The sequence below is a fragment of the Python bivittatus genome, unplaced genomic scaffold, assembly GCF_059951505.1.
Source record: "Python bivittatus isolate LINGU-HERP-01145 unplaced genomic scaffold, Pbiv_v1 ctg000100_np1212, whole genome shotgun sequence".
NCBI classification, from domain to species: Eukaryota; Metazoa; Chordata; class Lepidosauria; order Squamata; family Pythonidae; genus Python; species Python bivittatus.
Window position 1 is genome coordinate 4192635 of NW_028277038.1, and position 23209 is coordinate 4215843.

Below are 23209 nucleotides of genomic sequence, written 5' to 3' on the forward strand. Positions count from 1 at the left end.
GAATCCTTACTCTCTGGCCCAAATCACCTAACAAATGCTAGGTCTCAAGTTACAGCAGCCTTTAGGTAGTTTGTCATTCTTGAGTTGTGTTGTGTTGTGTCAAAAGATGCTTCTGCACACCCAGGTTGAAATAATATCTACAACAAGTTGGGTCAGCTTTTATGTTATCAAGAGGCTACAAAATGTTTTGGGGACTGCACTCTTATTTCTCTTAGGGGAAGGAGGTGCTGTTTCAAATCCTATGCTACGGTGCCTTCAGTATTTTCCGTCTACCACTAGGTGTCAATAGTATGCTATCAACATAGCATTCTGAATTATCATATTGCATTATGACAGATTAGAGATTGGGCCAACTTAAGTCATTCTCGGTGATAAGGGAGATTGAGCCCATCTGAGTCCATGGGATTCTGGTTTGCGGGGTGGGGAACCAGCAACGAAGGAAAACTAGAACTGTTAGACTTATATCACAGCCTTCAATGAATTCCTAGTTCCAAGGTATAGTAAGTCCAGATGAACAAAGGCCAACCTAGAATGCAGAGACCAGAGGTAGAAGATACAAGAGGGCTTTTGAACTCATTGAAACCATCTTGGAATGACATCCTTTCCATCTGAGCAGTGGCTGCATGAGAATACATTTATCTATCTATCTATCTATCTATCTATCTATCTATCTATCTATCTATCTATCTATCTATCCATCCATCCATCCATCCATCCATCCATCCATCCATCCATCCAACGAACGTATGTAGCTGCTCGTCTCACGAATGTGGCTCTGGGTGGTGTACAATGAAAACAGGACAATTAAAAATGAAACTTTAAAAACCATGAAACATAAACATAACTAAAACCATGAGAGAGTGCCTTCAAGACCTTACATACAATATAGTCATTTCACAGGTTCCTCACTTCCATGGGATCCTTTTAAATATTTTTATCAAGAGTTTCCACAATAGCATTGATCACCTGGAAGGAGTTTAGCCCTGTGGATGACTGGATTTATTTAGAGTTCAGTCTAACCCTTCCTTGAGCCTATTAAATGTGTTAGAGAAGCTAGGTTTTAGAGAATCGGAATCAAATGATTCCTCCATGTTTTCCAAGGGGCAGAGATATCACTTCCTCTTTAAAAATCCTGCAATCTTCAGAGTAAGTACAGGTAGTCCTCAGTTAACAACGGCAATTGGGACCAGTATTGCCATCGCTAAGTGACACAGTTGCAAAGTGTGATGTCATGTGACCATGCCACTTAGCAACAGCAATTCTGGCAGTCCCGGTTGTTGTGGTTAAGGACTGCACAGGACATTAAGCAAGGACCTCACATGACCATGAGTTCCGACTTCCTGCTGGCTTCCCCATTGACTTTGCTTGTGGGAAGCTGGAAGGGAAGGTCGCACATTGCGATCACGTGACTGCGGGGATGTTGTGGCACCATAATCACAAACCAGGCATCAAGCGCCTGGATTATAATCACATGAGCACAGGGACACCGCAACAGCTGGAACTCCAAGGACCTGTCATAACTACTACTTGTTCAGTACTATCGTAAGTTTGAAGTCGCTGAACAAGTGGATGTTAAACAAGGACCACCTGTAGCAAGTTACATAGGAGGGCTTTGTGTTACTTACCCTACAATGTCTATGTCTTCATCTTAATGTCTATGTCTCTATCTTACTGGAGAAATGTCTATGTCTCCATCTTAATGTCTACATCTCCGTCTTAATGTCCATGTGTATGTCTCCATCTTAATAGAGAACTGTCTATGTCTCCATCTTAACGGCCCCACTACAGTAACGCACAATTATGGCTTTGACTTTATCATTCTCTGACTTTATCTCCAAGATAACAAAATAGCCAAATAAACAGTTACTAAAAAGGCAGGCCTTCACATTGTAGATCACCCAAACTGGTGCAGACACGTAGGTTTGTACAGGCGTAATAGAGGAACAATGCAAGTTCTAATCAAGTTACGGGGCTGACGTATTCCTGAATTTCACAAATGACTTGCAATTAGAATACTGCTGAATTATTGAAAGACAACTCAGACCAAGTATGCCCTTGGTGGTGGTTATGTCACAAATAATTCCAGGAGCACACTTTGAATGTATGCAGCCCATTACGGATGGATTAATCCCAACGTTGCTTTTTGTTTAAATCTACTGATGACCAGAGCAGTGCTAATATCTTCCAACAGGAAGGTCTGTAATCCATCCATATGTGTTGTTTGGTCCTCCACTGAAGAATCTGCTAAATCTCTTCCTCATAATTTGGTAGATAGACATCCCATTTGTGGGGCATATAGCAGAGAAGTTGTGAGGACCACCTGGGCTAGATTACTCATTTTTTTCTACCAGAATAACAACAAAAACGACAAAAACAGAGAAGATGAGGATTTTAACAAGTTGTGTTATCAATATCTGTCAGGCCCAGCCCGAGAACTACAGGAAAACAATCCAGCCAAGTTCAGTTCTTTATTGCTTACACCATATAGAAAGAATCTTGCCAGACTAAATCTGTACTAAGCTAACTTAATGGATATACCCTGGGAGTTTTAGAGAGTGGCCTTCCTAAGTCTCTTCCTCTTCCCATGCTCCTGCTCTAGACTGTGTTTCCTTTTGTCTCCCCCACTTCCCTCCTGGGAACCTGGTTCTCTACTGTATTCCATCACAGTATCAGACTGAAACATTGGTGGCTTGAATGCCCAGAAAGGGAGTTACATTTAACACTACTACATGATTTTTAATATTTAGTATGGTAAAAGAATAGCTAGTAAGCTCTGGTTAGAAGAAGGTTGAGATCTCAAGGCACATGGGGGTTCCCAATGAGTGGTTTTCACGATCAGTTTGATTGCTGCTAATTTCTGAATTTATTGCCTGATTTGAAAATGAACAAACAAAATATTGGGTTGAACTTGGGAAAGAAGACATAGCACAAAGATGACCTTGGGTACAGGGGTGAGGACATTGTGGCCGTCCCCAGATGTTGCAGAACTACAGCTCTCAGCACTTTTTCCTGGCTTCTCTGGCAGAATGGAGACCTAATGGGGTCTCAACAGAAAGATGGGCTATGGCTTTTGCTAAATCTACAGGAGTTCCACCGATGTTTCTGCATTTCCAACCAAAGATTCGCTGCTGATTGTGTCATAGTTGATCAGTGGCTTGCCAGTAAATTCTGGTGTCCAAATCATAGGAGGAAGAGGATTGTGCCCAGAAACATCTGCAGGATCTGATTCTTTGGTCAAAATGATGAAAGCAACATCACATCATCATGACCCAAGTTCTGCTGCTCTTGTACGTTCATCAATGGGGTGGACCTGACATCACCATGACCCAACACTGCTTTCATAATTTGCCTCTCTTTGCCTTTCTCCATAGACACCTCTGAGCATGCCAGGGGCTAGAAAAAGGTGCTTAAAGTATAGAGGTGGCCCACGGGCCATGTGCTTCCCACCTCTGCCATAAAGAATGATTTAAAAGTTATAATGTTTGGGTTCACACACTGGACAAAGCCTAGCCAAGGAATTTATAATACCGTTAGAGGTCATGTGTAAATTGTGTCTCTAATGTGTTCTTTGAGTGGAAGGTGAAAAGCAACAATTTTCATTCTGAGTATTCCTTGTTCAGCATTAACATGGTTCGTGATGATTGGACAAGTGCCCAAAGGGGGATAGATAAATGGAACAAGTTCCCATTAATATCTCCAAGCCAGCAACATTATTTTCCATCTAATCATAATAATAATAAAAAAAACTTTATACCTCCAGGCCTCAATAAATGGAGTCCTTCTTTTCCCAAGCTTTCATCTTTCCATATCTCCGACCATCAGAGAAGCAAACAGATGTTCTGCAATGGGGAACATCCAAATGAACTCAGTGTTTGGGGGTTCTCAGAGGCTGAGTTCACAAGACAGTTAGCAATCTTTCTGTCAAGCCTGGCTTAACAAAACACAACTGTTGTGTTCACAAAGTATGCTACCCAACAAAGAAACCACATTCTACCTATGATGGTGGTCTAGTTCACGCACAGCAGTTTCAATCATTGTAAGGTTTGCCCCACACACCAAACACAAATGACTTAATTCCAGTTTAGCCTCAAGAAGGGTGTTGTGTAAACTGAACCATGCAATTTCCACATGTTTTAGGAGTGCGCTTCAGAAGATATAGATATCTATATTTATCGATCTGTGTGTGTGTGTGCGAATCTATGTATATATAAATAGTAGGAGATATAGTCAAATATTTTACATGATTGTTTCCCCATTAGAGAAGACAAAAGATGGGGAAGCATCTTTCATAAGAGGAGATTTTTAACAAAGGAATGTCTGGCCTGACTTGCTCCATAAAATTTTTGAGTTCTAAGAGGCATATAAAATGTGTTCCTGGCGTCAGAGATGACTGGTTTTATTTTATTTTTCTAGCAATGGATACCATTTATAATCTCTCTGAATTTTACCGTAAGTTTATATACTCACCAGTGCTAGAGCTACAGGTATGGAAACAGTGTTGCATGCTGAGAAACCAAGGTTAAAAATCAATACATGTTCTCTTGGCCTCAGTTGATAGGTTTGCATTAAATATGTCCCTGATATGAAAGAAAAAGAATAGAAAAATTTGTACTTTCTTCCTCAATACTCTGTTGCTTGTTGGTGAATTGCAAGAATAAATCACCCGGGGTGGCCATAGCCATCGCAAAGGAAGGTGAACTTCCATCCCAAAATAATCTCTTCATAGTGCCTGAGCAAAAGCAGATTAATTCCAAACTGATTGCATCATCCAGATTGAATGGATTTGATTTGGCCATGCTGTTCAAATGATGGAATCCCATTGGATCCATTTTCAAAACAGTGATTGGAATATTCTCAAATCTTCACACATAACAAGTGGAATAATTTCATTGTATGGATAGTTGCTCTTCCCTGGAAGTTTGAAATGAATAAACGGAGTGTCATCATCAATTTCCTACCAGCCTACCTCTTTCTTACTTCCTTCTTCCACCACCTGCATTTTGAATCACAAACTATATATGTATGTGTGTGTGTGTGTGCGTATTTACAAACAGAATTTGGAGACTTACACCAAATTTAGGCAATATTTACATAAAATGAAGGAAACATGACCATGAGAAGCTGCTCTAAAGAAATGCAGGTGTGGAGTGTACTGGTCTGTGGGGATGACCTTGGGAGACAGGAGGAAGAGCCGCAGAGAGGACAACCTGTGTATAAAAGGTATCTCAGCCCACAGAAGGAGGAAGGCATGGGAAACATCTCAGAAGGGACCCTCCCTAGTTTCCTGGAGAGTAAAAGGAAAGGAGGGGAGAAATATTTTCAGACTTGCAAGATTCTGTTACTGTAACCTTCCAATAAAGATAGGGTTAGTACTCATCTGGACTCCCTTGAAGGGCTAACATGAAGAGAGTACAGATAACAAAATCAAACAAGTTATGACTTTCTCATCTGTAAGTCAAGAAGAGGAGACAATTTTGTTCCTTATTTATTTACTAGTTATAGGTGTCAGGATTACGAGGGGAGTAAGGTGCTGCCTGTTTGGAAAATTCACCCCATAGCTCCACTTGAATGGCCTCCAAGCAACATCAAGATGTTCCTCAACTTTCACCTCTGACGCTGCAGAAGCCCCCAAAATGTGCTTCTTCTGCAGTGCAGCTCTATTCTCCCAAACTCATATGGTAAAATGGAATGTAGATTAATTTCACCTCCATGGCTTATCTTACAAGCATTTCTCTGCTTCTATAATTCACTTTAAACTTTGATATGGGGATTAGAAAAACCCTCAGCCCCAATTTCAGAGTGGGTGAGAAGATTTAGTCAAGAAGCCCTGGATTCAAGGAGTATTAAAGCTTTTTTAAAGTCAAAACCCCATTCTTTGTGTTGTGCTCAGCTTTTGGAAACTCAGCTTCCCCAGTGGAAAAAATGCCTTCAGCATGGTAAGTCCTGATTAATGACCTCATTCGCTGACCAACTTCTTGGCAACTACAACACATTCATATTTTACATTCCAAAGAATATTTATGAGGCAGGCTTGGTGTGTTTTGGTTTTGTTTTTAATTTACCTCCTGCTGTCCTGTCTCTGCTGGAAAAGGAGGACAGTTACAGGCATCTAGGCAACAGTTGAAGCTTGCTAGCCTAGACCCCATTCTCGTTGGTAGTTGTTCTAAAGGCAAAATATTTGTATGGGGTTCTTGAAAGCCCCCTCATTCCTTCTCAGAAGCAGGAAGTGAGAAATACAAGAGCTTTAAATCCAGTAAACTAGAGGGATCCTACCTTCCAAGGTGAGAACATACCGCCATTCCAGATGGTGACCTCCAATGGTCAGGTTGCTGGAAAGTTGATTCAGCAATGTTCGGGGACACACATTACCACCCCCGCCCCGCTTGAAGAAGTAGTCCTATCAGGTTTTTATCATTTTCCTTCAAAAGGCAGGACATTTATTTGGCTTCCAGGCGGCCAACCCTAATCTGTAGCTCCCAAACTGAGATGCAAACGAAGATGCCATTCCTAATTCATCCCGACAGCCAATTGGCTACCGTACTCAGTAGACGAGTTTGCTGCACCCAGCTATGGTGTGGTTGGCTTGCCTTTGTAGTTTATCCCTTAGTGTGATGAGTGAACCGACATCATTATGGTTTATTCAACATACTACGGTAGTTTAGCAAATCACCACTCCGCACAAGTTAGGAACCCAGCCATTGCGTAGAAAAAGCCTTGTGAGAAAGAGGTGAGGGATCTGGATTTGTTTAGCTTGGGGAAAAGATGGAGCAACGTTCAGCAACAACCAGGTGCTGTGCCAATTTAGTGGAGAATTTCAGAGGCACCCATAATAAAGAAAAATGAAAGAGAAGCAAAACCAACTCAGCAACGTCAACCCTGGGGACTTTTCTAATGCCTAGAAATTCAGCGTTCAATAGCAGACCTATTACATTTAATATGATATGTGTGTGTGTGTGTGTGTGTGTTTAAGTGAGCATCACTTAAAACTGGTCTTTTGCTCTGACCAATTCCCCACCTCCCACCACACCATTCATCCCTCTTCCGTTCCAGTTAGCACACACGTTGTCTTTAGAAATACATAATGCCATGGATTTCAGAGTTCAAACGCTGTAGTTCTCTATTTCTTCCAGCCTCTACTAAAATGATGTGAGGGGCCAGGTGAAGGGAAAAAGTCACAAAGACACTAATTATGGAGAGAACATAGAAATCAAAGAACTGTTCCTTTTGCTTTTTTTAATTTGCAGCATGAAGTGAGACCTGAATAGCCCTCATTCAGTAAGGACAATGATGAGATGGGAATTGGTAACCTTACTACAATTCCTGGATAGGGAATAACCATGGGTGTAGGTGTTACTCACGTGCCAAGATTCCTAGAAGTCAGAGTTGCTGCAACCGTGGCTACCCTGAAATCTGAATTACTGTTCCATTGTTCTTTCTTACTGCTGTGGCTGATGTACATCAGTTGGGGAAATTTTAGATCAGTTAGCATAAAGGGTGTGGGACTAAATTAAATCACCCACTGATTGCTCTGCTCTGAAGTATATTGATTGACCTCTCATCAGTGAGACAAAGCAACAGAGAAGTACAGGTTGAACGATTCTGCCAGAAGTAACAGGATGAAGATTAAGAGAATATAGATTTGCTGGGAGAGGAACCCAGGTTCATTTCCAATAGGAGGTGAGGAATTCAGTCCTAAAGTTCTTCACCTAATTTCTGCATCAGCCTGTAGAGGGGTGTGTGAATCAAATCCAGATGAATTGGCACCTTCAACTTGATTCAGAAAATGGATATCTGAGTCAAGTTCAGACTTGGTCTTTAAATTGGACCGGACTCAGGTCTGTCATGGTATGTGGGAATGACCTGAGGAGAAAGGAGGGAGAGCCGCAGACTGGACAACTGGTGCGCAAAAGATTTCTTTGTCAGAAGCCTCGCAATCGATTAGACCATCTTGCTAGTTTGCTTGGTTCGTTTCTGCCATTACAAGGGGGGGGGGGGAGAGAGCTAGGAGGTGAACCGTTAGGCACAGATGGACTGTTATCTATTTCTCAGGAATGCCCAAGGTCGTACCAGCATGAGACCAGGAGAGACCCAGCTCAAGAAGAACTATGGCAGGGTTCCTCAACCTTGGCAACTTTAAGACCGGTGGACTTCAACTCCCAGAATTCCCCAGCCAGCCTTTGGGGAAAGTTGCCAAGGTTGAGGAACCCTGGACTATGGGATAGAAGGGGGGAGGTGAAAATTGAGTTTGGCGCATGCGGGCTTTTAGTCTCAGCAATGCCCTAGAACTGTACAGTAGTCCTCAATAAATGAATTCTTCTTTGAACCTTAAACGGTTTCAATGGGAGTTGGTTTCATTGGGAACTGAGCCTCGCAGCTTCTTACATTCTCACCCCACCGAAGGAGAAGAGGTGTGGGAAGCATCTCAGAAGGGACCCTCCCTAGTTTTCCGGAGAGTAAAAGGAAAGGAGGGGAGAAATGCTTTCCGTTTGACAAGATTCCGTTAATGTAACCTTACCATAAGGATAGAGCTAGTAAATTCAGACTGGTTCATACTATTAAAATGCACACGTAGGACAGAGTCTGCATCCGTCCAAATTCATTCGATTCATTCAATCACTTTGACACTTGGAATCAGTCCAAATCAATTCCAAGTATTGACGCAGGGCTCAATTCTATTCCTTGAGGAATTGGTCTCCGTGTGTACATTGCAAACAGTTTACGTACTGCTAACTGTTTGCTGCCTGAATCCACTGGCCGTCAATGAGTTCTGCTGTTTTTAAAGCTGAACTCCAAACTTTGCAGGGTGTACCATTCTGAACAACTGTGACTCGTTCAACCGGTTATGTCAATCATGCACTCGTTCACCCAGGTCGGTCATAGCTACAGTACATGAGATCTAACGTGCTACTCTACAAAAGCATGACTGTATCTCTTTTCCCGTGCTGACTCAACACCTGGTAAAGAACGTAAAGATTGAAACTGTGTAGATCAGCAGTTTGCAGAACAATGATTAAGCCATCTTGCGTGTAACATTTTATGCACATTTTAGTTTCATATGTTAGAATAAGTTAACCGTGCATAACCGCATTAATAAGGCGATATATGGTTTGTTAATTAATGTGGTTATATACAGTGTGGCTTAGTTTCACTTAACTTTCCCTGCACCTTATGAAAAATAGGGTGGAAGGTAAATGCTTATGAAATTCTTCAGGGACTTGGTGGCACTGGATCAGAATACTGAATGTAAGGACCTTATAACAACCAGGGTATCCAGAAGGAGCAAGGAGGGAGAAGTGTCATCATACATGATGTGATATCAAAGATATGAATGGTGTTTCTTGAGTCTTTTGCACAATGACCATCAGAGACATGACCTCATCATGGCTTATCCCAGATGCTTATGGTAACAAGAGTCCTGCTGATCAGGCTAAGATTCTGTTCACCCAGATTCAAGATGCCTACAACCAGGAGAGGAGGCCAACAGTCTCCCTCCAAGATTAGTCCCAAGCACCTGGGGTTCAAGGATGTGAGTAAAGAGGTCATACATAACCACCAACATTAATTATAACCTATCTGGCTGTCTTCAAACCAACTAAAATTGGGGGTCTTTCCCTCAGATGGTGTTGAATTCCACAGTTTAGTTCTGGCTTGTATTGTATTTGATTGGTCAATGGCCCTGAATTTCTCTGCATTTTTGAGGAGCTTGAATGTCAGTGTTGGGGTGTGTGTGCTAAAGAGAATCTCTACACACATTCTTCACAGTAGCATGTTTTAACATACCTCTACCATGTCACTCCTTCCCTTCATATTAAAAAAGCTGTGAATGCAATTACATTTTATTTTTATCTCGAGGTTACTTCCCCTCTCTAATTATTTGGGTTGCAAGGGAGGGGGCTTTCTCCAGATGTGACCTGTAATGCAAGAATTAGCGCAAGCAGAGTTTTATCGGTTCACACACCCCTCCTTGGAGGCTGATAGCAAGGGAGCAAAACCAGAACTGTGATTCATCCAGAAACATAATGGAGTGAGTCTCCTTTCTGGATAAATCTCCCAGGCTCATCAAAATCTTCAGCTTGGTTATCTCTCATCTAACAGTGCCTTAAAGATGGGCTATCAACTCTTCTACACTTTTAAAATTGTTGCGAAGCTATATTAACATTTATCAGGGTAGACCGTAGCTCATCTTCTGATCATAATACAGAAAGATAAGTAAATAATTCCCATGTTGAATTACTTCTCTTCCACCCAACAATGACAGGAATTTATGATCTTCATTCTAAATGAGGTCTCTGTGACCATCCTTAAAAGCATCGGGTGGAATAAACCCTTAAGACAAATGTTTACTTTTAAGGCTCCAGTGCTCAAATGTCTAATTTCAATATTGCCTGTGTGTGATTATCCATAATATTTACCGGGAAATTTATTAGGGAATGGAAATGACTGAATGTGGAATTACTGCATCAGATTATAAGCTGTTGTGGTGAAGAATAGATTTTCTCTGAGCTTAAAAACAGAGCAAGCAGAGGGATAGAAGAATTACTTGGCGGCAATTTGCAAACACATCTGTTTCGTGGGCTGAGGGTCACATTCCTCTTTCGGAGCAGACAGAAAACAGTGTTAACATTTTGATTCTGGAAGGTTTCACATGGTTTCCTTCTCTGATAAATTCCAGTTGATGTGCTGCTTTAAAAAAAAAAATTAAATGGTTTTGTCAGATAGTAAACTAGGTTATTCCTAAGGTCAGGGTGAAACCACAGTGGGGAGCTCAGAAGAGTTCATGATTATGGGGCAGGGGGTGGAGGACTAGGGAGTCCAGTGTGTGAGGCAAGGATAAAATGGGGTGTGGCCCCATGAGAAGTGGGTGGGACTCTGATTTTCTTGGTTTCTTTTCCTCCACTGCCCAGCAACTGATTTTGATGAATTGACTTGGATGGCTGAACCAAACTGCACTGATTTCCCAAATCAGTGTCAATGTTTGAACTCAGGCCAGCTCACCCCCCACTAAAAACAGGCTCCTTCTTATGAAGCATCTTACATGCTCCTTTTAGGTTGTCTGATGGGTTTCTCAGAATGGTCTGGACCCCCTATCTACTTTGGTGGACCTTTCAAAGGCACCATTCCTCCAGTTTCTAGTCTTTTTTGATGCTGTTGTGAAAAGACCATGCTTTGCAGCACTTGAGAAGATGACCTGCCCTTCTTCATATTTTCCATCACTGATGACATTGGAAACATCTGTTTCCTTTCCAGCAACAAAAGGTAACCCAATACAACTTTGCTGTTGCTTCACCACTAAGTGGAATAACAGGGTACAATGTTGATAGATCTAGCTTTCATTATATCACCATGTCATAGCAGCTTATGACTGTTTTTGATATTTTCCCCAGCCACAGCTGTCCTGCTTGCCTGCTCAGGCTGCCTCAACAAACCTGCATAAATAAAACAACTCAAGACAAAGTCAGAAACTTCCTTTCACCCCAGAAAGCTTCTTATAGTCAGTATACATGAGGGCATCTTGGAAGGAAGCTGATTCCGTAGAAGGAATTGTCAAACTTCTCAACATCTTCTCAACTCCTTTGGCAAAGCTCAACATCTTGAGCCCAAATCTCACCTGGCTCTCTGCTAGACAAAATGAAATGCCACCTCAGACAGTTAAAAAGAAAAGATGAAGTCAACAGATACTTTCTTTTTTACTTTGGTTCCAAAGCAGATGGCAAATACTATAGACTGTGATATCAAGGTGATATAATCTTACTGATCAAAGCCTTGTCTCCCATTTCAATGGCCCTCTGAAAGCGACAATAAAAGCCTTGCCTTGCAGCCACAAAAGGAAAACACACACACTCTGGGGGAAAAAATTGAAGAGAAAAATGAAGCAATCAGGACAGAAAAAAGATAAAGTTAGATTGATGGAACCTCAACGTGTCTGTTAGAAGATACTCCAAACAACCATTCTATCATGAAGATTGGATGGAGTGCAATGGCTTTTAACAGAGGTAAGGCAAAAAACTCATAAGCACTGTTGTTTCCCCCCTCCCTTTTTCACCACCATCCCCAGAAAAATAAAGCCACCATGTAGCATATTCTCTATTTTTCACAATTACCAGTGTAATCTCCATCAAGGCACCCAGCTGTGAGATCTACTTCTTATTCATATATGGTTGGCATCTGGCTTTCTAAGGTATCAGCCTTGGTCTCACTGCAGTTTTTGATTAAATCGATGCTTCTTGGTCTTCTGCTCTGTTTCCTTGTCAGTGCCGTGGGTCATGAAGTTTTAAGATGGTTTATGGTTGAAACATCTGGTGTTTTAGAGAGTTCTCTTTGTTTAAAACTGCAAATGGCTCTTTAAGACTCTCAATTGCTTTGAATTGTAAATCACTTGCAATTGTTTTAATGAGTTGTTTCTCTGCTTTGGGATGGTTCATCAGTGAAAAACAGTAGATTATTATTATTAGTAGTAGTATTTATCTCAAAGGCTAAGAATTGTCCAAATAATTGTTATTCTCTTCTTCTTCTTCTTCTTCTTCTTCTTCTTCTTCTTCTTCTTCTTCTTCTTCTTCTTCTTCTTCTTCTTCTTCTTTCTTCTTCTTCTTCTCCTCCTCCTCCTCCTCCTCCTCCTCCTCCTCCTCCTCCTCCGAAAAAAAATGCTGAGATCTATGATATGGCTATTAAGCTATAAGCTATTCAGATGTTGTTCTAGGCCCATAGAAATACATGTGTCCAAGCCATGGATGTGCATTGAAGATTCTGGACTACTAATACTCTCTCTGCTCCACCTTCCTGCCAGGGTTGTGAGGATGGGGATAAAATGAAAGGAGACCCCCATGTATGCTGTTCTGAGCTCCTAAAGAAAAGGCAGGATGTAAATCTTACAGATTCAACCAACCAGGCTCTCCAAAAGAGTTGAAAGCTCTATCCCTAATCAAGAGTTTATCCCTAAGTTTGAAGGTAGAGGAAAGATTAGCATTTTCTCTTACTGAGCTAGTAAACCAGTTCATAGGAATGTACTTTGCATGTTGACTTCTGCCTCTTCCTGACACTTTGAAAACTCCTTATTGGAAAGTTACCTTCTAAATGAAGAAAAGGAGAAGCCATCAGCATTCTGTAGTTCCAGATGTCCAGGAGACAGGTCTAGGTAGCAAAAACGGGTGAGATCTGTATGAGGTTCTACCTTTCCCAGACCAACAAATTCCAACACGTTGAAACAGACATCACCCAAAGAACAAATTGCAGCATCAACCCTGCCCTAATCTTTTGGCAGAACATGGTTTGCACCCACAGTCCCACTGCAAGTAGAAAAAAGGCAGCAGGCTTTTAATAAAGAAATAAATAACTGCATATATTTAAGACTGCAATTGCATGGAGCCAAAGCAACAGGGACCCAGGCACCCGCAGCTCGTTGTTCAGCTATGTAGCCCTGCAATTCTCCTATGACCTGTGGCTTTGACTGGATAGGGGTGGGTGGGAAGACAGCAACCTGGCAGACTAAAAAGCAGTTTTTTGGATCGTGCTTGTCAAACAGACTGGTGGGAACTGCAGGTAGCTAGGAAAGAAAATCTGGATCCAGCTTTTAAAACCTTACCCAATTTCTTTGAGGGATCTGAGATGGAGGTACTCCATTGTAGCAGTGAGGTAGATTTTATTTTGAGCACAGGAAGAAGAAGAAGAAGAAGAGAGGTGTATACTCAGTAGGGCAGCACACAGACTCCAGGGCAAAAGTCCCATTCCTCAGCTGGAGATCTAACAAGGGAAGAGATTCAAAGAGCAACAGACAGACTGGCTGTCTTATAGACATATGCTCCTAATTGCTCATGAAAAAGTTAGCTAAGCAGATATCTCAAATTAAATGTCACTGAGGCCACAAGGGAAGAGATAGAGAAAAACACACGATCACCACCAACAGCTTCAAGAAATCCCCAGCTGCCTTAATCTTAACCTGATCCCCAAGATTACCTACTAATACCCTCCTTGCTATACAGAAGTCTTCAGCAAACACTCTCCCTATGGAATCAAGCAAACGTGATGTCCTTCCTGTCTTACACAAATTGAAAGCATTGGTACAACCCACAGTTGCATTATGGCTTGATGATGTTCTCTTGCAAATGACATGAATGGTGTTATTCGTCGCTATGTCAGTTGTATGATGATGTCATGATGTGCATGGGGTCACTTGCCCACCCTACCACCCTCTGTCCCTCCCTGCACACTGGAGTAGGCATAGGCTCACCTCTTCTTCTGCTATTCTAAAGCCAGACTTACCTATAGAAGAGAATATCTGTAGCTCAGGGTTGAGCTGTGGAGTCCTTGGGGTTCTCTGAGCTTGGTTGTCTTCTTGCAGACGTTTCATTACCCAACTAGGTAACATCTTCAGTGCTAGAAGGGAGTGGAGTTTGCTCTCTGTTTATATGCAGTAGCTCGTCCTGTCAGTGTTGGTGGGGGTGTGGTTTTCTCCATGGTAGTTCCTTGATTAGGGTATTGCTTACCGCTTGTTTGTCTGGTATTAATCCTGGTGTTAATCCAGATTTACCTTTACAGTATCTTCTTGGGACAAGGTTTTGGGATCACACTTGATAGAATGAATCATGGATGGCCTCCCAAATGCAGGGGTCATCTAAAATTTGAATTAAAATAAGGCCCAACCCCAGACAAGGACCACTAAATGCAAAGTACTAAGTAAGGTCGATCAAGATTATGATTGCCTCTTCTGGAAAGTACTTTTGCATTACAAATATTGAATAGAAACTATTTTGGCCTGATTAAATTGGTGTACTGGATATTTTGTCCATTTGATTTGCATGGTGCTCCATGGCTCTGAGATGATGTCATTTCCATCTTCTGCCATCTCCCTCCTTTAACTGGAAATTCTGAGGATTGAGCTATAGACTAAAATAAGCCTTTCACCATTTGTAGGTCCATCACCTTCCACTTATAAAGTTGGGACCTATTTTTGCCCAGCCTTGCAATGCAATTGTCTATTGTGTTGTTTCACAACACCTTGATGGTGTTCTATTTCTACGGTTAAGAGATGAAAAAGACAGAAAAGTATCTGAATTATGCGCAAAGCACATTGTTCCAGAGAACGTGTGGATACAAAATGCAAGGAGGGGAAATTCTTAATGCATTAGTTTCACTTGAGAAGCAAGGCCAGTTGAACCAGAACTTTGGCATGCTAGGCAGAAATTCAGATGGGGAGAGCTTGTAAATATTCCTCTTGGAATTAAGCCTTTGCACAGTTTGGAAGCCACAACTATGCATTTTCCACAGCCGTGAAAAGTCCCAGGAATCAAGCTAGAGTTTGTTTCCCATGGAAGAGAGTGCATTGAAATTTTGTGGCATCTGTAATACTGGATTTACAAATATGCAAATGGAACATAACAGAAGAAAATACATTCTTGGAAGCCGCCAACCATTACTCATGCATGAAATCTCTAGAAAGTAACTGTATTCCAAAGATATTTAATCCAGCCCAACTCATAGCTTTCTCTCCCTTCTTCATTTCTGATGCTCCGAAATCCTTTCCTGTCCTTTCCTTAAGTGATCTGGTTTCTCCCCACATCTGGAGGGCTTGTAATCCAACACATCTGGAAGGTACCAGTTTGAAGAAAGCTCTTTTATGCCTTCATTTTGTTAATCATTTGTTCCTCCCCAATGAAATCTCAACTACAGGCTGGCCAAAGGGCTGCGTATGAGCTTAATGTAGATAGTTAACCAACATCTGCAGCAGAATGAAAATAGATGTGCATGAATGTGGAGGGATAGTTGTGAATATTGTGGCTTCCAATGACCAAGGCTCAATTGGTATTTGGTTGAGAAGTATGGGACTTTTAAGCTGCGTGATTTCTTATGATAAAACAGACCCATCTGTTGAGATAGAAGGGACATGGAATCACATCAAAAGGTGCAAACGAAATAGTAGCAGGGGTCATTCACCTTAATTAGCATCTTGCTTAGGTTGCCTAGCAACCGAAGGGAGTTTACATTGGGCTTACTCAGGGAAGAACTCCATGCAAACTCACATTCCCAAAGGACCTTTGGAACATCCACCTCTTAATGGATTTCCAGAAGGTTAGTAGTGTGAGGAACCCTGAAAAGAAAGTTGAGAAAAGGGAGTTCAGTTTATGTAAGAAGAGGCAATGCAGCTCTGATGGGAGCCATGGAAAGGAAGTGTTTCAAAGAAACTCCACTTCAATTAGCTCACCACAAATCCACCTGGGAATTTACTCTTAGAGTTTTCAAGATTATGCTTTTACGCCAACTAGCATTAAAAAGTTTCTCTGAAATCCATGTAGTTTTGATTTGCCATTTATGTGGAACTTGACAAGTAGGGGTGGCATAGCCTGATCTCTGAAGGCAAACAGTCCTTGGGGAAGCTGGTGACATCTGAGAAGTTTTGCTCCTGGGGTCCCTGATAACGAAACTCCCAAGGGGTCAAGACCCACAACCAACCCTCTCTTCTTGACCTCCCTGGATGGGTATGTTCCATTCAGAGTAAGTGTTGTCTCAGATACTCAGGTCTTAAGCTGTAAAGGGCTATATATTCACAGTGTATGGTGTTGTCAAATCTAGAATATCTTTTTTGCTTTATGCTGGAGGACTCTTCTTCAGATCTCTTGAGCCTGAGGCAAATCAAGTTTTCCAAATTCGTAATTCTCTAGGTTACACTAGTAATCTGTGTCTTCTAGGAGAGGATCAATGGTATCTATAACTCAAATGCCCTGAGTGTATTCTCATTTTCAGCTGTGAAGAGTTGGAGGGCCTGCATTTTTGAAATCAAGACAATCACACAGCATGGGCAACAGGCTGGTGCAAAGAAGCTCCATTCCACTTTAACAGACAGAATGGAGAGATCTAATCTGAGGAGGCACTTTGACTTAGAAAATTGAGTCACTTCACCTTGACACCCCAAATAGAAATCTCAGTGTGGGTTGACTCAGTGTAGCTGATTGCTTCGTGCAGAAGCAGAATCCTCTTTTAGTTGCCCGTTCAAAGCAGAACAGCCACATCAATCCAAGTGTTTTGAAGGACAGGGCCACCTGGATATGCCACTTCACTAGTGGGACCTTCAATCAAAGCTTTGTTGAATTAAGTGCTCTTTCAAAGATGTGCACAGCTCTGGTGGGTCGCACATGGCTCGATTCCAGCAGAACCATGTGGGTCCCACTGTAGTGGGAAACTTCATAAAACTTCACTTTTCACACAGTTGCTTCCATATTTTTCTTTAAAAAAAAAAAAAAACAGAATTAGCAATCTTCCAACACCATTCCATAGTCATGCCCATAATATTGTCAGACAGATGGCAGAAGGCTAGTCTGTATAAGAATGAGCCATCAAAATCTCCCAAAGGGCTTGACTGTGTCAGTAATGTTCTCTTTGTATTTGATGAGTAATTGAAAATTCAAAAGAGCTTAATATTGCAAATGGGCTGTATTAAGGAATATTTCCTCCTCAGGAACAGCAGCTGGTATCAGAGCAGTGATATTCAAATCTCAGTTAAATTAAACCCATTGCCGATGTGGAAAAGAATTCCACCTGAGTCTGAGGCGATCGATTCGGAGAGAGAAAATCCCAGAGCATCATTTAAGAAGCTAGAAGACTGCTGCCTGGCCCGCTCATATTTCATTCTTTTACTCCAAGCTAAGGTGAAGGGTTGATATAGCCAAACCCGGGGTGGACAGATCTTTCAGCCCAGAGCTCTCAAGAACACCAGGCTGAGCTAGAAAGTAGATTTATGTTCTCTGTTGCACAAGAAAAAACCTAAGAGGCTTTTCAAAGTTGGCTCTCGCAGAGAGAGACATTTCACATGTGTTGCTCTTCTCTTTAGCTGAAAAGGTTCCAGAGGAGGTCTGCTTAAGCATAAATTCTGGAGGGTTTTTAGAAAGCCAACGCCACATTTGGCTCCTTTGTAAGAGTCTGGAGACCTCTCCTTGTTTGCCACTAAAGCTTGACAATGTTCCTTCTGCAGGAAGAAGAGCCAAGGATGGGCTGTGTTGCCAAGAAGATGTTCTCGCTGACATTTCCCACCAGCCAAAGCTGGCTCTTTGCTCAGCTCCAAAGCGTCTTCCACTTTCCATTTTGTCATGCATTATTTCTGATGGATTGATAGTCCTTTTATCCTGTTCAGTGACAATAGTTCTCTCGGCTGCATAAAAGCAAATTAAAATGTATCATTAAAATAAATAAAACAATCTGTTAAACAACACCCACACGGAGCATAACACAGCAGCCAAAGAAGAACAGGGAGGGGTAATAACCATGGCTGAAGATAGTGTAAAAATCACAAAAATACAGAAAAGTGATAAGAGAACACCACGTTTTTAGAATTCTCGAAATGGCTGGAATTTCATGTTCAGGGTTCATCTAGCCTGAAAGGACCATCACACAGGTAGCTCTCAAGCTTTCATGGGAGGGCATTTTACTGACAAGGTGTCACAATTGAAAAAGTTGCTTTCCTTTGGATCTTTCTTTATTAGTCATCACCCTAAGACCTCAGATAAAGATTGTAGGTTCCAGATATGGAGCGTAAGAAAGCACAGCTTCCAAGCCACTAATAACAGGATATCATCTCCTTTCCAACATCTCCTTGAAATCCTTGCAAATTTCAGACACAGCAGTTCCTTCACTAGCAAACATGTTTTCATTATTTTCATGTGTTTATATGAGTTTGTTCCTGTCGTTTTCACGTGGAAGCCTTCCAGAGCCACGTAACTGAAATGGGCAGCTATATAGAGTGAATGGGAAGGAAGGAAGGAAGGAAGGAAGGAAGGAAGGAAGGAAGGAAGGAAGGAAGGAAGGAAGGAAGGAAGGAAGGAGAGAAGGAGAGAAGGAGAGAAGGAGAGTTGTAGAGCTGTAGAGCTCTGAGAACAGTTAGAGGAAAGCTGTTTTTAGCCTTCATGTGATTGGATATATCTCAAAAGCACCCTTTCTTTCTTTCCCAGTTGTGTGATGGAGACCCAGTAGAAAGGGGATGCAACCAGGTCATTGACCATGAAAGATCAAGTTGAGTGCTTAGCGACCACCAATGTCAAGCTAAGGGATAGAAGATGAGAGAAAGGTTGAGATGAATCAGAACCTGGTTTACTGGTGAAGGCCCCAGGCTAGAAACCAGGAGACGGTGACTTCTAGTCCCACCTTAGGCACGAAAGCTGGCTGGGTGACTTTGGGCCAGTCCCTCTCTCTCAGTCCAACTCACCTCACAAGGTTGTTGTTGTGGGGATAATAGGAGGAGGAAGGAGTACTAGGTATGTTCGCTGCCTTGAGTGATCTATAAAAAACAATAACGGCAGGATTAAAAAAAATCTGCCAAAAAAAAAAAAAAAGTCTCAGAGATACATGGCAAAAGGGGAATCAGTGAAACAGACAGTGGCCGTACACTGAACTCTTAGTTTGTAGCAGTGACACTAGGTGGCACTGCTTTTTGAGTTTTATTTCTGGAGGGCCTTGAACATTTGCTACACAATGCATTCCACCCTCCCCATGGCATCAAATTCATATAGAGTATTGTTCTCATCATCGCTTGCTCATGCATAAATAATGTCAAAATAAGTGCAATCTGTCAATCACCTGCCAGGTTTCCTCCCCCCCCCCTTCAAAAATATTCCTCATTATTGAGAAAATCCCCTTTCTACTTGGCATTTGTATGCATTAAAACCAAATCCCCAGACTGTCTGAAAAAATGTAGCTTTCCTGTCCTTGTCATTTGCAATGGGAAAAATTGCCAAGCACATGTCAACAATTTTTTATATATCAAGACATTATGTATGGTGACATTATGGAAGAATTGCTGTTCTTTCATGCTCAAGAAAAGCAGAGGAGGGTTTTTACTCTCCTCCCTGCACAAAAAAGGGACTGGAGGAATGTATTGAGGATGGGCATATAATGGTCACATAGAGGAGTTCATAATTTAGTAATCAAGTTGAATCATGTCCAAGTACCACCAAGTATAGCTCTGTCTGAAATCATGGAGTGACTTATTATAATTCTTCATCCAATGCACTTATTGATCATGAGAACTAATTAGATTGAACCCCAATATCCAGAGATAGCATGCCCCTAAATACAAATACTGCAGCCAAACAAGAAGGAGGAACTTTACATTTGCATACTGTTGACAAAACTTGTCAGAAACCAGATAGAATTCTAGGTTCATCACAAACTGAGTTTATTCTTGGCTCTTTGGTCCAGATGAACAACTTCCTGAGTAGACACTCTACTAGGTTCATCACATTGCCAAAGCATTACTTGTTGTAACATGTAAATACTAAGCAATTCTCAGCCACTGGATGGGGTGAGCGCCACCAATTTAGACCATTTTGAAGAAGATGTAGACAAATTCATGGAGGATGGTCATCCATGGCTACAAGTCTTGATGATGGTACATCACTCTAAATGCCAGTCATTCAGGAGTGATAAAAAGAAGCTATCACTCACCCAGACAACCTGGCAGGCTTTTCAGATGCATTTCGTTGACCATTATCTGTTACAGAATGCTTGGCTGGAGATCCTCTTGGCCTGATCAAATAGGGCTCCTCTTATACTCTTATATCCTGATGACAAACTGGCATGCTTTCTTTAAACAGTTGGATGAAATTTCCATCAAACACATTACCCTAATTCCCATGAAACCATTACAACAGAGACCAGGATAGAAGAGACGTCTACATACCATAGTTGCTTCTATTCCAAAGTTGCAGGTGGAATTGCCCCCTTCCCTGGCAGATAATTTAGCTAAAGTAGAAATAAAGACCATGGTGATCATGGACGCCTCTGCAAGGTTCCTCTTGTGATCCTACCTTACGTTCATGTGCTAGATTGACTTTTCTCTGATCCAACAGAGCTTGGATCAACTGATGGCACCAGGAGCATCACGGTGGACCCACCTACTAATCCTTAATCTAGCTTAAGTTGACTATCTTCACAGATTTGAATGCTATGCAGGGACTTCTCTTTATATGCAACACCTGATGGACCCATTTGATACAGCAGACTAGGCCTGTGTAGCAGGATCCCCTTGTTGGGTTAAGATGAACGTGTGAAAAATTCAGCAGTTAGAAAACACAGCGATGACTACTTGTGCTAAAAAAAAAAACCCATGATCGAGAACCTACCTAAAACACACTACGATTCTCCACTCCAATGAATAAACGTAACTACACCCTTCTTTACATTGCCCTTAATGGCTTGAGAGTGGTGCACGCTTGCCAAAGCAACAAATTACTAGATTCCTTCTCTTTTTGCTTATCATCACGGAGTGAAATCCTAGCTGTTCTTTGCTTTGCCTTGGGAGTTCGATGCTAACTAATATAAAAAAGTAATTCCAACTTTTCAAAAGCACAACTGAAAAGAAAGACAGGATGCAAGAATATTATAGCTATTTTTCAGACAAGCCTAGCTTGTGCATAGTTTATTCATGGAAGCAGGGCGTGTGAAATGTTTCACCTACCCTCTGTAGAAGCTATTCCTCTGTTTCCCAGGACACCTGAAACCTCGTCGAATTAACAACCCACCAAATTCACTTGAATTCAATCTCAGTGTGGATTCCATTTTATTAAAGAAGTTGCCACTATTCATCCCACTTTTGTTTGTACCAACGGAAGAATGAGTTTGCTTAAAGGTCAGGCAGAAAATAAAGATCACCAAAAAGAATATTAATTAAAAAGCGCTTTCTAAGGCTTTGAGAAATTTTCTTCTGCCTTTCTCCCTTGCATTACCAAACATGCACACACATTGTAAGCCTCCAAAAACTGAAGGGATGAAAAGCAATATTTTTAATAACAATCCTCCGATTCAGTTATTATTTGATGAGCTTCTGTTGTGACAGAATTATATTTGCATTATTTTAGAGATGCTAGTAAGAGGTCTCCCTGCCTGATCTGAGAGTGCTCTACGTCCTTACATTATTTTGTTTTAAAAATCTTCAACAGTGATATGAATGGCATTGTATTTCTTTTCTTTTTTTTAAACTCATTAGGAGCATTTTTATCCTGCTTTTAAGCCAAAGGTAATCAGGAGGAGGAGAGGATGAATACCAAGAGCAATTGGTAAGGAATAGCGTGAGACTGTCTCTGCCTTTTAGAGTGTACTCTAAGACATGACACATGAGGAAGAAGCAAAGAGGAGGAAGGAAGAAAGAAGAATATTAATGTCATGGTTCTTATCATAAGCAGGATGAAAATATTTCAGGGAGCCTAACTGAAAGACTGCTGGCTGAGGACACATAAACAGTACATAGAAAAGGCTGATGTCTCAACAGCAGTAATGAAATTCTCTTCTCTTCTCTTCTCTTCTCTTCTCTTCTCTTCTCTTCTCTTCTCTTCTCTTCTCTTCTCTTCTCTTCTCTTCTCTTCTCTTCTCTTCTCTTCTCTTCTCTTCCCTTCCCTTCCCTTCCCTTCCCTTCCCTTCCCTTCCCTTCCCCTCTTTCCCCTCCCTCCCTCCCTCCCTCTTGACGTCAGGCCTAGATTGACGTCAGGCCTAGCCCAAGGAACTCAAAGAGACAATGCAAATTCAGTCCAGTTATGTTCATTAGCTACAACCTCTAGCAAGAATCTTCCCAGACTAAGACCCCAGTTCCCAAAGTCCTCCAGCCACAACCGTGTGAATTCCTCAGGGAAGTGCCGGTCTCATCCTTTTGTTCCTCCCACGCTCTTCTGGGGAGCTAAGAAAATGTTTATCTCCCTGAGCCTGGCCTTCATAATTCCATTCCATCACAAGAGGTGTGTAAAAGGTATCTCAGCACACAGAAGGAGGGAGGGTGTAGGAAGCATTTCAGAAGGGACCCTCCCTAGTTTTCTGGACAGTAAAAGGAGGGGGGGGGGGAATATTTTCAGTCTTGCAAAATTCTGTTAATGTAACCTTACCATAAAGATAGAGTTAGTTCTCCTGGTTGCACTTCTTGTCTGGGCTACCTCAAAGGGCTAACATCATGGCTCTTCCTCCTGTCTCCCAGGTCTTTCCCACACACCATGACATCTAAAGCCTTCTCCAGAGAGCTGGGTCTTTGCATAATGTGTCCAAAGTTGGATAATTTGAGCCTGGTCATTTGTGCCTCAAGTGAGCATGTACATACATATGTATATATCTATCCTAAAACATCCCAAGATTTAGCCATAGGATATATATTTTTTAAGAATGCATAAGCAGAAGTCAGTCTTTGTGAGTTCAAGGTGTGCCTTCAAAGTTCAATCAACTTCGCAGATAACGGAGTGTGGGTTTTCAG